The sequence below is a fragment of the Pyrus communis genome, chromosome 8 (genome assembly GCF_963583255.1).
Source record: "Pyrus communis chromosome 8, drPyrComm1.1, whole genome shotgun sequence".
Lineage (NCBI taxonomy): Eukaryota > Viridiplantae > Streptophyta > Magnoliopsida > Rosales > Rosaceae > Pyrus > Pyrus communis.
In genome coordinates this window covers 12,576,932-12,591,128 of record NC_084810.1, presented here as the reverse complement: position 1 = coordinate 12,591,128, position 14,197 = coordinate 12,576,932, and the positions used below count along the sequence as shown (strand labels likewise).

The 14,197-nt window shown below is 37.0% G+C and overlaps 1 pseudogene; it reads right to left on the bottom strand.

Annotated features, from left to right (window-relative positions):
* Nucleotides 1–1,864: 1,864 nt before the first annotated feature.
* On the bottom strand, nt 1,865–13,558 carry LOC137742969 (carboxylesterase 15-like; annotated as a pseudogene).
* Between the last annotated feature and the right edge of the window lie 639 nt (nt 13,559–14,197).

Here is a 14,197-nt window from a genome sequence, read left to right as displayed (position 1 = left end):
TGACACAACATTTAATTTTACAAATTTTATTCACAAATTTAACCTACCTAGCATTACCCTGTTAAAAAATATAGCCAAAAACGAAATTATCGTGAAAGTCCATTCAAATACAGAGCAAAGCGGTCCTACTCTTTTTCTTTGGCAAAAAAGTCATTATATTCTCATTGGCTATCCTTACTTTGCGCACCCTATTTTAAGATTAAAGTGATAATTTTGGGTTAGAATAATTAAGAGAAATTTTATTCGGACCCAAAAGTTTAGAAGGATGATGAGTACTTGTGATGTGAATAATCAAAGTGATCATTTTGTGCTAGAATAATCAAGGGAAATTTTTCATTCAGTTAAATCATTTTGCGAAGGATGATGAGTACTTGTTTAGTAAGTGTACTTGTGTCAAGAGGTATGGTTCTTCCATCTTATATTTTGTTTAAGAGAAAACAAGTGAGTAAATTAACCGTAAGATTAATGACCTTGAAAGGGGCTTTATTTTTGCTTTCTTCATCGCGCTTCTGCTCTTATTTTGTTGCACTTGTGCATGCATGTAGATTTTAGTTGTTAATATCATCATGCATGCATGCGTGCATGCGTGCATGGGATTGGACTGCTAGCTTTGTTGCCAAGTTGGATGAAGGAGATATAGTACTAGACGTTGAACTTTGGCATCTTCCTCGTCAAGATTTGTCTAAAGCAACAAGTTTTGTGGTCAAGAATTGCTTCTTCCCCGTGCTTGCATCTCTCATCTTTTTTGTGATGACATAGATCATCTAGTCCTCATTGCTTGGGACGCCCTCGAGAACAACTCGAGTTCATTTCGACACCCATCGAGTAATATGGTAGCAAGTAAATATATAACACTTTAAACAAAATAGATGGCTTGACTCGTAGAATAATATGACCTGTAAAATACGATGAAGCCAAGAAGCTATGCTGTTCAAAGCTGGCCTTCTCCTCTCTATCAGATTTTCAATGCTCAATTAACAATACATTTTAGTTCAATAATGAACCGATTAAATTTATGTTTGAGCAAATGCTAAGAATAATATGACCTGTAAAATACGATGAAGAAGCCATGAAGCTATGATGTTCAAAGATGACCTTCTCTTTATCAAATTCTTAATGTTCAATTAACAATAGGTTTTAGTTCAATTATGAGCCGGTTAAATTTATGTGAGACCAGATGCCACCTTTATATAGACAAACACTCCCTACAATTCTCCTACTAGAATACTTAGATGAAACTAATATTGTCTCACAATTTTAATATAAGTGAGTAAGCCAAGATTCATTCCCAATTTCAATCATTTATAAAATTAGAACAAACAAACCTCTTCCAATAAGACCTTTATAAACCAATTTGAACTCAAACATTCGGCCAAAATACACCTACACATAAAGTTCATATTCTAAGACGACAAGCACTCGAGACGAACTTGAGTTATTTTCGGGAAGGGGATGGACTTATTCTTGAATGCCCAGTTTGGTATTACTTTTTTTCACTAAAAGCTATTTTACTATATCACCACCTCACCACTACGATATCAGCCACCACTACAAATGCCACTACCATTGTGGTTGCCACCTCACCACCACCACCACCATAAAACACAACCACCACTACTGTCACCAAACCACAACCACAACCACCATCATCGTTTTTGTCGCCGCTCCCAACCACCATTGTTACCTCTACAGCCTAACCACCACACCCCCTTTTTGGCACCATCACCACCACCATCACAACCATTGTCCTTGTCACCGTCGTCATCGTCATCACCACACTATCATGTCTATTTTTGTCATTACATACAACTATATGACTTCTTTTTTTTCAAACAAACAATATTATCTACATTAAAGGATGGTGGGTTCACAATTATATCACTTTTCAATTAAAATTTGCCAAACATTTTTACATTGCTTTGCATACTCACAAACCTTTAAAAAAATAGTTTATCAAATGTCCAACTACTTTAAAGCTTTTTTGTTGTTTTAGAATCTTAGATCCATGGCCGCCATAGCTGCGATGCATGTCTTAGCAGCAAGTAAAATTTTGAGCAATGAATCGTTTGATGAATAACATCAACTCCTTTGCAGGTTGGGAATTGGTTGGATGGTGAAGAAAGCATGATGCTGTCCTTCAAATTCCACGCAGTCAATCTTGTTTCCCCAATTTTTGAGCCTATCTGCGTAATCTTGAGCTCGATCTTTAAGCAGATCGCTTCCACCTACAATCACTAGGATCGGATCAAAAGCCACTCCTTCTAGGCTCCGGCTATTTGGCCCAAAGGGTTCACAAGTGGGTGATCTCTATCCTCTCCAATTGGTATTGACAACCTCCAAAACCTGCATGCATGCTTAATCTTAATTTTCTCATACACAAACCTCTTTTCTTTTTTTTTTTCTCTTTTTTAATTTAATTACCATTGTTAGTTTAAATTTAGAATTGACTACAATACTTACATGTATTTAGTACCATTATCATATAATTGTCGCATCTAATTTATATGAATATATATGTATTTAATACAATCACCACATGAATACATAAAAACATGAAACATCAAAAGTGCCTTTTTGAACCCAAAAACCATTTGTAAACAAGCTCTTACACAACTAATGTAAACATTTCAACATGCACCTGAAGTCTTGTGTTTATTTTACCGCTTCCACATTTGTGTTTGCTTACAGCAAGGCAAAGCCAAATAATATTATAGACATTACATCAACAATCATATATAATAAGTTGTATTGTAAAAACATCAACGTTATGCGATCAATTAACATAATCTAAAAATCTAAATATTACTTACTCTAATATACTAAAAATAACATTATTTACACATCCATTTATACTTTTCACACACCCCACTTTTGTCTCTTTAGTTGTAAACCAAAAAGAAAGGAGTAATGTTATTTATACCATATTTTTGTACCATATTTTCATACCATCTTAGGTGGCATTTGATGTGGACAGCCACATCATTTTAATTAATCAGATTTTTTTTTTAATTTAGTTCATTATTTAATAAACTAATAATTAAGAAAAACTAATTAATTAAATGATGATTGTGTTATAGTATGAGTTTTTCTCCTTCTTTTCCTTGAGTTTTGTAAATTTTTCATTTGATTTGACTATATATATTAGATACCACCTAAAATGGTATAGAAATAGAGCATAAAAATATGGTATAAAAACATGATATAAATAGTATTACACAAAAGAAAGTGAAGGTAAGGGTGAAAGTTGAAACCTGTCAATGAGCTCCCAATTGAGAAAGGCTTCTTTGGGGCCCTCAGCCTCTGACCTAGTCAAAACCGTCCCACCAAAAAACGGTACCAAAAGTACATACCCTTTCACCCGAACCGGCCCCGAGCTGAACCGCCAAGTTATGAGCAATATTCCCGCCAGCCGAGTCACCCGAAACAAACACGTTCCCAAAATCCGCCACATCAGTCAGCCACGTGTCCTGATCGTCAGCCTCGGCTTGGGCTTGAAGCCACTTCATAGCCGCGAAGCCATCGTCGATGGCAGCCGGGAGGCGGTGTTCCAGCGCAAGGCGATAGTCAGGTGCAAGGACGACGCATTGGAGCTGGGAAGCGAGCTGAAAGCAGTAGTTCTGGCAGTTGGGCCAAGCGCGCGAGCCGATGCAGAAGCCGCCTCCGTGGATGTAGAAGAAGATGGTGAGTTTTTTGGACAACGACGAGGGGGAGTGTGTCGTTACAGCGCGCTTGTAGAGGCGGAGTTGGAGTTGATTGGTTGGGTCGAAAACGACATCCTTCCAGGCAACGGAGCCGTCGTCGTGGACGGGGATGTCGAAGCTTGGTTTGGGAGAGCGGACAATGGAGCCGTCGCTGTAGACGCGGAGAACGCCGCGGCATTCTTCGTAGGGCAAGGTTGGAATGATGGCGGTGTTTGATGATACGTTTGGAGGGTTTGTGATTAATAAACGAGAGAATTGTGAGAAGGGAAAGGAACTGAAGTGGCAAAGAAATTGGGTGATGAGCAATATATTAAAAGCGTGGGGCGTGAGCGAAACATTCGAGAGATAGTACAGCTTAGGCGTGAGGCGTGAGGTGAAGATGATTATTAATCAATAACCACTCTGAGCACACACATATATTATAAATACATGTACACATATATATACATATATTATATTATATATATAATAGAAGATGAAAAGCACAATGAGCATACATATAATAATGCACGTAGACAGCACACACATCTATCATATAAAAAAATAAAAATCAAAAGAAAAAAAGGCAAAGAGATGATAGTGCAAGGAAGAGGTATGAGGCAGTTAAAACCCTACCCAAAATTTAGGTTTGGGAGTCAAAAAACAAAAAACAAAAAAAAAAAAAAAAAAAAAATTCCCTTGAGTCGCTCCTAGGCCACTTCGGCGACGCCTTCCGCCCACTCCTTTAAAACAAAGACAGCAACCATCAATCTCAGCCTCACATGACGTCTAGGCATGTCATGAGGCGAGCCTTTTAAAAAGTTGGTGGTGAGTAATGGAGTTGGTCGTTTTGCCTGTCACTTTTGGTGATTTTGTATGCAAATGGGAAAAAAAATGGTGAAGTGGGGTCCAATGGTGATCAGGCGGAGCAAGTTTCAGTGACTTGTGTTTTTGTATCGATATGGTGGTTTGTTGTATGCACACGTAAATTGAGAATCTTTTGTGTTAGAAAAACGGCTCACTACATAATACAGTAGGTTAGAATTCTCTTTTATGAGTTTTCAATCAATTATATTAGGTAAAATCGGATAAATAGTTCATGTGGTTTTAAGGTATTCGGACGATTGTTTTTGTGTAAAATAATTCAGACTTAAACCTTGTGGTATAGTCCGTTTGTAAATTTAGTCCAATGTGATTTTTTCATTAAATATCTGTTAAGTGCAGGGGTAAATTTGTACTTTTACTTTCATATTTGGTGAAAATCAATATTTTAGTAGCAATAAATACCTTCATTCCAGTTCACCCATGGCACCAATTTTATTGTGGAGGATTTTATTTTTAACATGTTGATTTTTATTTGTATGGGAATGCCTAATTGTTCCAACTTGTGTATGGGAATACCTGATTGACACAAGCCATCCTTTGAGGAGGAACTGATTAAACAAGAAACACAACTCTTGCACTGTGACTCTCAGGAGGAAATGCACTAGCTAAGAAGCTGCTCATCACAAGGCGGAAGACCCCTTCTCTGAGAGAAATGGTCTTATTCTCACAAATTGTTTTCCAAGTGGGTTGGATCACAGCAGGAAGTCAATTTTGATCAGCTGCTTCCGGGTTGGATCACAGCAGGAAGCCAATTTAGATGGAATTATATGCAAATTTTCAGAAACAAAGAAGAACCCAGAATCCAGTGTTGGGAAAAATAAAAATTTGTGAATTTTTTCATCTAAAAATCATGATTTTGGGGATGAATAGATTAGAGATTACTTGAAGTTTTGAAATAAATACTGAAGAACTATGACCATTGTGAATCAAGAGGCATGGGCGGTGAAGAAATCAATGGGAAACTGAGAAGAATGAATTGGTGAGGCCAAAGGAGACGAGAGGAGAGGGGGTGGTGAGAGAGTTAGGGGATCCAAAACACGAAAGCAAAAGGGAAGAGAGGGGGAAGAGAAATACCACAGGGTTTAAATCCGATTTTTTTTACCAAATGAGCTATCTTCCGAATACCTTAGAAATACAGAGACTATTTATTCGATTTGACCATTATATTATTATACTTGATATACCGGAAATTGTTCCCAACATAGAAAGATTTCTAACGTAAATGGATTTAGGTGAAGAGAATCATTTAGGATTGCCAATGGATCAAAATTTAATTATAATATAGGATTGAGATTTCCTATCCCACAAACATTCCAAATTCTATAAAGGGAATTTGGCCATAATTCACTAAAAAGTTTACTAATTATTCATATATCAATGCATAAGTTTTTTTTTTTTTTAATGTAATTAATGAGCTCATTTTAAATGACGTGTTTACCCTTAAAAGCCATTAGCCAATTAAATCAGCCCTTTCAATTTAGTCGCATGAAGAGAGCCCTAGCGTTCAACAGCTTGTCGCAGCAGAGCTTTAATGGCGACAGATTATTTTGCGACTTTTTACTTTGAGTTCGACCATGATGCTTACTCCTGGTGTCTGAAATGGTTCTTGGACAAGATTACTATCCCGAAGTGTTTCCGCATAAATTTCTATCAAAGATTCTAGACATTGTTCAGGGACATTGATATCGTCGTCGTCAACGCTAGGATCTCGGTCCGGTATAGCATACACGTTCCTATGATCAATTCTCTGAACAACTTTCCACCCCCTTCCGGCCTTAGGGTTATTTACGTAAAAAATATGTTTTGCCAAAATGTAAGGGTCATCATCAAACCAAGTTCTGTTAGTATTTACAGACAGTACGGATCAGAATTGGCCATCGTACGAACTAGGATATGAGGGGTTTGGGGCAAAAGAAAAGAAGGAAAATAAAGGATTTTGGGGAAAAAGCTATGAGTAAAAGGGAGAGATAACTTGTCAATTTATACAACCACATGACCTTTGTGCGATGCATATTTCGTCGCGCAAATGCCGCAGTAATTACATTGGCTGAAACGTTCAGTTTTTGTCGAGCTAAAAACTTACCTTACCCGTCTTTTTCCTTCCTCTTTGCGTGATGAAGGGTTTGGTTCCTTGAGAAAAAATATCTTGCGTGACAAAATCCTTCGTCATGTCAAGTTTTCACCATTTACGCGACAAGTTCCTAGTTTTGTCGATCAAACACACTTTGAGCGATGAAATTGTCATCGTCGCACAAGTTGTTTTTTCTACACTACAACAAAAATGGGCTAAGAACACAATTGATATGTGCCCTTTGCATTTTCATTGAGCACAAAGACATATTTGTGCTTTTTAAGTTCCATTGAGCACCAAAATATCTCAAATGTCCCTCTAACAGATAAGCACATTAGTTTATGTCATGTAATTGTGCCTACAAAAATTTGAAATGTCCTTTTAAATGTTAGAGAGAGATTTTTTTTATTTTATTAATTTACACACACACAATAAAGGTGTCACATCCCGGCCTGGGGCCGATCACTTCCCAGGCCCGCTCCACCACCGTAGCACGATATTGTCCGCTTTGGGCTTACCATTCCCTCACGGTTTTGTTTTTTGGGAACTCACGAGCAACTTCCCAGTGGGTCACCCATCATGGAATTGCTCTAGCCCCCTTCTCGCTTAACTTCGGAATTCCTACGGAACCCGAAGCCAGTGAGCTCCCAAAAGGCCTCGTACTAGGTAGGGATGGGAATATACATTTAAGGATTACTCCCCTGGGCGATGTGGGATGTCACAATCCACCCCCCTTAGGGGCCCGACGTCCTCGTCGGCACACCACGGCCAGGGTTAGGCTCTGATACCAATTGTCACATCCCGGCCTGGGGCGGATTACTTCCCAGGCCCGCTCCACCACCGTAGCATGATATTGTCCGCTTTGGGCTTACCATTCCCTCACGGTTTTGTTTTTTGGGAACTCACGAGCAACTTCCTAATGGGTCACCCATCATGGGATTGCTCTAGCCCCCTTCTCGCTTAACTTCGGAATTCCTACGGAACCCGAAGCCAGTGAGCTCCCAAAAGGCCTCGTGCTAGGTAGGGATGGGAATATACATTTAAGGATTACTCCCCTGGGCGATGTGGGATGTCACAAAAGGCATTTGTGCCCTCTAATTGAATATATTTAAATAAAAAAAAATATGTTTTTGTATCCTTTACATTTCCAAGTCCTATTCCTACTCTTAATTATTTAAAACTAAGCCAAGAAAAAAGAAAAAAAAAATCAACAATCATCATTGCACTAGAGTTTTATGTGGGTATTTTACTAATATTTTGATGGGTTTTTGGTGTTCCGTGGGACCCCCCCACGTGGGTCTCCATGTTTCCCCATGCACTCACTATTTTTTTCACTGCATCACTCCTCCGTCTCTTCTTCAGTCAATCCTTCTCTCACTAACTCTCTCTACTTCTCCACTCCATTCTCTATCATATCCTTCACCATCTCTATGCTCACTGCACAAAAAAACCGCTACACCATCTCCACCTCATTCACCACTCCGGCGAACCTTACCACCACCCAAACACCACACTGCCACTCTTTCTCCTTTCTCTCCCTCTCGGCTTCTTCCTTGACACACGGCAAGGGAACTGCCATTCTCTGGCGAGGCAACCACCAGCTTTCTTCCTCTTGTCACCATGGACTCCCATTATTCTTTGCTTTCTAGAAGCCAAAATCGACGCGGTGAAGTGACGAGCTCTGTCGCGGTCTGACTTCCCGATGAGATTTTCCGTCGAATCTAGTATAGGTGAGTCTCGAAAACACCTTAGTTAGGTTCTTTAGGTTGTTTAGAGACGTTTTCATGCACTGCATGCCTGATTTGTTTAAGGTTGGATGCAGTTTCAACTCGGGAGAAATTCCCCAAATTTCCGGTGAGGCCCGCGAGTTTTAGGTTGATTTTAGGCCATCACCAGCAGCCCAATGGCCCTAAGGAAGGTATATTTTGAATCCTTACCTTCGTAGCTTTTTTTTGGGCTTTTGAATTGCTGAAAATGATTTTGTTTAGGACCCAAAACGGATTCTAAAACCCTGGTGTAGCTGCAGGTGGCGGTCGTAATCGCGCGCATGGTACTGCTGAGGATGGCGCGTGGAGCACATACACCTTCACCGAAGGATGAATGGCTGAAAGGAAGAATATACGTTTGAAATCGTTGCCTTGTTTTTTTCTTTAATTTATAATGTTGATTACTTGGTTGAGTCTGATCTGTCAAGAAGAGAAACTAAGCAATATTTTCCTATTCCAATGTGGTGTTTTCAAATGCTTGTTTTAGGTTGTAAGGTGTTACGATGATGTTATTTTTATTTTTATTTTTTATTTTTGTATTTAACTCATAGGGCACAATTACAAAAATTGTGCTAACTTGAGTTTGAAGTGTCATCTGACACAGGTGTCAAAATAGGGCACAAAACAATCCTTATCTGTGCTTAACCCTTTGAGCACCAATAGCCATATCGTGCTCTCTAATCAATGGTGACGCCCATAGAGGGCACAGACACAAAGATAGTAGCTGCATTGTTGCTATTGGTCTATGGGCACAATTGTTGGTGCTTTTTGGCCTCAAAGGGCACATATATTTTATTGTGTGCCGTGGCCATTTTTGTTGTAGTGCTACTAGTGTCATTTGGATGAATAACTTTGTGAAAAACAAAGTACTGTTTCAAAGGGTATGGTTCTTCCAGCTTCTACTTTGTTTTAGAGAAAACAAGTGAATAAATCAACCGTACATGATTAATGACTTTGAAAGGGGGTTTATTTTTGTTTTCTTTATCATACTTTGTTGCATGCATGCATGCATGTTGATTTTAGTTATTTATATCATCTTGCATGCATGTACAGACTTTGGCTTCACATATTAGTTGCCAAATCAGGTGGTATGAAAATGTTGTTTAAATAAGGTAGCTAGTCTCCTTGCAGAAAAAGAGAAGCATACAAATGAAAAACAAATATAGGCTCTAATGAGATCCGTGCTGAAGGTATGATCAGAGATAGGGATGGGAATTGGACTGCTAGCTTTGTTGCCAAGTTGGATGAAGAAAGATATGGCATCAGATGCTAGACATTGGCCTCTTCCTGTTCAAGATTTGTCAAAAGCAACAAGTTTTGTGGCCAAGAATTGCTTCTTCCCCTTGCTCGCATCTCTCATCTTCTTTGCGATGACATAGATCATTTAGTTCTCATTGCTTGAGACGCCCTCGAGAACAACTCGAGTTCATTTCGATACCAGTCGAGTAATATGGTAGCAAGTAAAGATATAACACTTTAGACAAAATAGATGGCTCGACTTGGAGGATAATATGACCTGTAGAATACGATGGAGCCTTGAAGTTATGCTGTTCAAAGTTGACCTTCTCCTCTCTATTAGATTCTCAATGCTCAGTTAACAATATGTTTTAGTTCAATAATGAGCGGATTAAATTTATGTTTAAGCAAATGCTAAGAATAATATGACTTGTAAAATACGATGAAGAAGCCATGAAGCTATGATGTTCAACGATAACCTTCTCCTCTCTATCATATTCTTAATGCTCAATTAACAATAGATTTTAGTTCAATAATGAGCCGGTTAAATTTATGTGAGAATAGATCGATGCCACCTTTATATAGACAGACAATCTCTACAATTCTCCTACTAGAATACTTAGAGGAAACTAACATTGTCTCTTAGTTTTAATATAAGTGAGTAGCCAAGATTCATTCCCAATTTCAATCATTTATAAAAGTTGAACAAACAAACCTCTTCCAATAAGACCTTTATAAACCAATTTGAACTCAAACATTCAGCAAAAATACACCTGCACTTAAAGCTCATATTCTAACATGACAAGCACTCGAGATGGACTTAAGTCATTTTTGGGAGTGGGATGGACTTATTCTCGAGTACTTCGGCCCAGTTTGGTATTACCTTTTTTTACTAAAAGTTGTTTCTCTTTAAAGTTAAGCAGTAAAAAAATGTTTTGGTAAAAATAAAACATCTTGCCTATTTTACGAGAAATGGCTTTAAGACTGCAGCTTTTAAAAGTAGCATGTAGATTGCTTTTAAAAACTGCTTTAAGAAAAAGCGGAGTTGAACCTTTAATGAATATTTTAAATTCCTATAATGCACTCATTAATTTTTAAAAGTGACATTATTTATCCTTCTAGACATTTTGTCCTTAGAGAACAAAGTGACCACCCCCACCTACCACTACAAACCTTAACTTCTTATGCCACCATTACCATTACCACTATTAGTGAACAATTTAGAAATAAATAAAAATAACAGAACTTGAAATATTGATTTTTTATTAATGAAAAATACTTGCAATATAGAATGAAATAACAAAAATAATTAAAAGAATTAAAATGATACTAAACAAGAATTAAAATGATACTAACTTGCTTTAATCACATATAGAGGCTAACGCAAAAATCTATATCCTTCGAACATTATTTCTGTCTCACTCTTATGCTTGTGGTTCTACGACGTTTGCTCGACTATGATACAACTATCTAATTCTACAACCCACACTGGATTATAGAATTCTGGCTAATTGCTTTATGTGTTTACTCTCTGGGAATTTTGTACGGAAGAGAAAGAAGAAGAAAAAATGATTCTAATGGAAACTGAGACTGCAAACATATAGGTTGTTTCATACCCTTTCAAATGCCTGTTGAACGTATTTGAAAGTACACAACTTTTTTCTAAAATCTATGTCTCTTAATCAAAACTGTTTTTAATTAATATGTAATTAAAAACTTAATCCGAAATTAAAATTAATGAACTCTGATTAATTGAAATCTTGAACTAGATGACGCAATGAATATAAAATATTAAACTGTTCATCTCCATAGTAAACCAAGACAATAAGCAAAACATATGTCACACCAACACATCACATATTCATACTTTGTGTTCTTTTTGGTCCTGAACAAATCCTGGATTCATGAGAGCTTTAAAGAATGTAGCCATGTAATTCTCATAAATACGACCCCATATTTGCTCTCATATAGGTGATATTGATTAAGAATAGGCTGCTACTATTTCAGTTGATTTACAAGTATCAATATCATTAAACTTATGTATTAGCAGTCACCACACTTCTTCCATCATAGGAATGGGTATGTAAGTGTGTTTCTTCTTTGAATCTAGCCAAACCAGTTTGCCTATTGAACCTAGACCATGGGATCTCCAATCCACTAGGTTAGGTTTCCGTTTAATAGTTTCATTTTACACTATTGGCTTTAAACCCATTCCCCTTGATGTATGCTTAACTTGCTCTCTAGACAAACCTTTAGTAAGCGGATTCACAATATTATCTTTTGGCTTAACATAGTCAATAGAAATTACACCACTAGAGAGCCATTGCTTTATTGTATTATGCCTTCGTCTAATTTGTCTATACTTCCCATTGTATACATTATTTTTAGCTTGATATTGTGCAACTAAATTGTCACAGTGTATACATATCGCTATTACAGGTTTAGGCCATATGGGAACATCTTCCAAAAAATCTCTTAGCCACTCGATTTCTTCTCTAGCCTTATCAAGAACTATAAATTCAGATTCCATTGTTGGTCGAACTATGCATGTTTGTTTGGAAGATTTCCAAGATACTGGTACTCCCCTAAAAGTAAATACATATCCACTTGTGGATTTTGTATCGGTACTATCGGATATCCAATTTGCATCAGTAAATCCTTCAAGCACAGGAGGATACCTCGTATAATGCAATCCATAATTCATTGTATGCTTTAAGTATCTCAATACTCGAATAAAGCTTCCCAATGATCATGCCCTAGATTGCATGTATATCTACTCAATTTACTCACTGCGTATGCTATATCAGGCCTTGTACAGTTCATAATGTACATAAGGTTTCCAATAACTTGTGAATATTCACGTTGAGATATAGCATCACCACTATTTTTCTTTAGTTTGCTATTGGCATCAAAAGGAGTAATCGGCTCTTTACTTTCCAAATGGCCATATTTTCTAAGTGTAGCTTCTATATAATGGGATTGTGTAAGAATATATCCTTCTTGGTTTCTTTTGATTTTTATACCAAGAATCACATCAACTAGACCAAGATCTTTCATATTGAAACTTGATTTCAATATCTTCTTGGTCCAATTTATTATCTCGTTGTTAGTTCCCATTATAAGCACATCATCTACATATAAACACAACATAATGAAAGCATTATTTTGAGTTTTCGTGTATAAATACTTATCATACTCATTTATCTTAAACCATGTGTGATCATAATATGGTCAAATTTTTCATGTCATTGCTTTGGAGCTTGTTTAAGTCCATAAAGCAATTTCACAAGTTTACAAACTTTGTGTTCTTGACCTTTAACTACAAACCCCTCGGGTTGTTCCATATATATTTCCTCATCCAAGTCTCCATTCAAGAATGTCGTTTTTATATCCATTTGATGTATTTCCATGTTATGGAGTGCAACTATAGCAATCAATAGTCTTATTGAAGTAATTCTCATCACATACGAGTATGTATCAAAGAAATCCAAACCATGCTTTTGGTGGTATCCTTTAGCCACGAAACGAGCCTTATATTTGTCCATTGTACCATTTGGTTTTAGTTTCTTCTTAAATATCCATTTGTACCCAATTGGCTTATTGTCAGGGGGCAAATCGACTAATTCCCATGTATGCTTTTGCATAATGGAATCTACTTCACTGTTAATTGCATCCTTCCAAAATGGAGCTTTAGAATTGGACCTTGCCTCCTTAAATGATTGAGGTTCTGTCTCAATTAATAAGGTCACAAAATTAGGCCCAAAGTCATTTCGAATTTTTGTTCTTTTACTCCTTCTAGGTTCAAGTTCTTCTTCTTGAACTCTAGATGAGGATGAATGATCACCATGTTCTCTAGGTTCGTCATTAACCTCAAATACACCATCATGTAATCTCTTTTTCAAGAAATTAGACTTGCCCATTTCGTATGGGAATACATCCTAAAAAAATATTGCATTTATAGATTTTATAATAGTATTGACATTTATATCACTTAATTCGGAATAAAAAACTAAGAATCTATAAGTTAAACTATTAGATGCAAAGCCAATTAAAACGCAATCTATAGTTTTAGGCCCTAATTTTGTTCTCTTTGGCAATGGGACGTGTACTTTTGCCAAGCAGCCCCACACTTTAAACAATTTAAATGTTGGGGGTTCTTCCTTTCTATAATTCATATGGTGACTCGTTTCTCGTTTTAGGTGGAATTTGTTCAAAATTTTATTTGCAATAAGTAAAGCTTAAACCCACAAATTGTTTGGAAGCCCAGAGCTATTCAACATGAAATTGATCATGTTGTTAAAAGTCATATTTTTTTTGTTCAGCAACACCGTTTGTTGCGATGCATAGGGGGTTATTGTTTGATGAATTATGCCATGAATGGTACAAAATTCAGCAAAGGCATGAGACTCATATTCTCCTCCCCTATCGAACCTTAAGACTTTAATCTTTTTGTTAAGTTGATTCTCAACTTCTGCCTTATAAGTCTTAAACATATCTAAGATCCCATCTATACTATGAAGTAAATAAACATAACAATACTTACTGAAATCATCTATAAA